Genomic DNA, 2356 nt, shown 5'->3' on the forward strand with positions numbered 1-2356 from the left:
GGAAAAGAAACGGGGCTTGGTTTTGTTTTTGGGGAACATTTGTTAATAACGAAGTGTGTAGGTACCTACTAATTAATCAAATTAATAGCGCCAATTAGGAAATGCAATAGTGGAATAAGTGGACTGTGCAATGTCTCGGTCAGTCTCTTATATTCATATGCAGGCCCTCTTGCAGCACTTGTATAAAGAACTTATGCACCCAGGGCCGCCTTCTGTGAGAACCTTATACTGAAAACGCGTATTTACAAGCTCTGATGACTGATCTATTCCATCATCTCTGTATCATGTGTGCCTGGGTATACCTATCAGACACTTGGCCTGCGCTGCTCCTATCACGATAAGTGGCTACAGTACAGCCCATTCTGGGTCTTCCTTGTGTTGGTTGGAACACCTGCTTCTCTGTTCGCCAGCTCTTGGGAGAGCAAACTGCAGTTTTTTTCTCGCTGTGTGTACCATTCGCATCCATTTTCTGCATTATGAGCATCACCTTTGAGTGCTCGGACAAAGCAGTGGGCCTATCAGATTCAAAAAAAAAAAAAATAATAAATAAGAAGGCGTCTCAAAGCTCTCTCTGAATTTGATTTAGCTCTGTGTTGCCTTCGGTGTTCAATCTCAATGCAGGCCAATATTCTTTTTTTTCAGCGAGCAGCTTGAAACCATTCTTGTGAAACCATTCGGGCTCCACCACGGAAAGAAAAAGTCTGATTAACAATATTATCCCGGGATTAATTTCTGTTATACCGACGTTTTACTTAAAAAGCTGAAATCACGCGCGCGTTTAGAGACAGCCCTCCGATGCTGCAAAAAATACTTGTGCTATCAAAATTTTACCATACTTTTTTAACATGCGTGAACGGCGCAAAGTCGTTATAATATATATCAAACCGCGAGTTTCTATGACGAACGGTTTAATAATTTCATCCCGTACCGCCGACATGTTTCGGGCGCTTAATGGTAAAAATACATTTTATACAAAAATATACGATATAATTCAGACAATATGAAATGTCTACTAGACGTTTAACAGTTTGTTAATTGTCTAGACGTTTAACAAAGCAGTTAAACCACATCTGATAATTTTCTTTCTTTGCACGTGAAGCAATTGTAAACACTGTCTACGGTGCGGGATAATATATAGTATCTGACCGACGAACCTACATACCGACGCCGTTACTTAAATACGCCATTACGCGCTAAGCGTTTAGAGGAGTCGTCTAATACATAATAGTTATGTATTTATATTGCCCGCCCGTCCTGGACGCCAATTATAATCACCTAAGCAGCATAGCGGCTCCACATAGCATAAAGATGCCCAGCACACTAATGAACAGCCTTCAATTAACCAAGCATCACCCTACGTCTGACACCTGGGCTGCGAAGCCCGTTTCCCGGTTCACATTCGCTCCACAATCCACGTGGAAGGGGGCCCCTTCTGTGTGGATTGTGGAGCGAGTGCAGAGACGGTTGAGACGGTTTGTAATCCTTTAGCGAAAAGGGCTAATACATATTGCACATTTAAAAAGCTGGGTCTGCTTTCTGGTTTGATTGCTGAATTACTGAAGGTCCATCGGTCTATGTAGACGGTCAGACCATTTAAAGGGACTATCCCACCTTCTAAAATGTTGTTAAAACCAGTTAAATTGTGCCCGACCTTATAGATTGGATGACCAGGAACACGGTTCTGGCATTTATTTTTAATTAAACATCTTAGGCTTCCCATATTCCAAACACAAACTTTCAAATATGTGACGTCACAGCCCAAAATTACCTCCTTCCCCAGGCCACATTACTGTCATAAAGCTGATTCTTTTTACTCTGTAGGCACCACAACAAAGTTCAGACCAAGTTTTAAGCGATTTTTCAACGAACGAACCCATTTAAATCAGAATGACTAAACGAGGTGACGTCACACTAACGGTCGCTCCATGTTGAAGATAGGGCCTTGTACAAGGCCCATTTTCAAATGAAGGGAACGAATTTCTTCAACACCAAGAGGCCGCGGGGGTTGCAACCTAGATAGATAGTGGTTTCTGAACCTCGCCGCAAACTTGGCTATCTCAACTCAAACCCCGTGTTAAAGGTGGGATAGTCCCTTTAAGGGCCGGTGGATATTACTCTAGTAAATACTGCCAGAAAATAGGAAATGTTCCACGATCCTAAAAATGAATATCAAATACGCATCGAATTTTATTGTTTTTTTAATCGAAAACAATAAAATTCGTTGGACATTTGTACTTGTAGCTATATCATACACTCAAAAACACGGATACGAACAAATGTTTCCCCTTCCCGGGAGGGGACGATGTATCCTCAATCATTACCTTGCCCCATAACTGGCCCATTGAAACACTAAAAA

Source organism: Amphibalanus amphitrite, unplaced genomic scaffold, assembly GCF_019059575.1.
Source record: "Amphibalanus amphitrite isolate SeventyFive unplaced genomic scaffold, NRLGWU_Aamphi_draft 000740F_arrow, whole genome shotgun sequence".
NCBI lineage: Eukaryota > Metazoa > Arthropoda > Thecostraca > Balanomorpha > Balanidae > Amphibalanus > Amphibalanus amphitrite.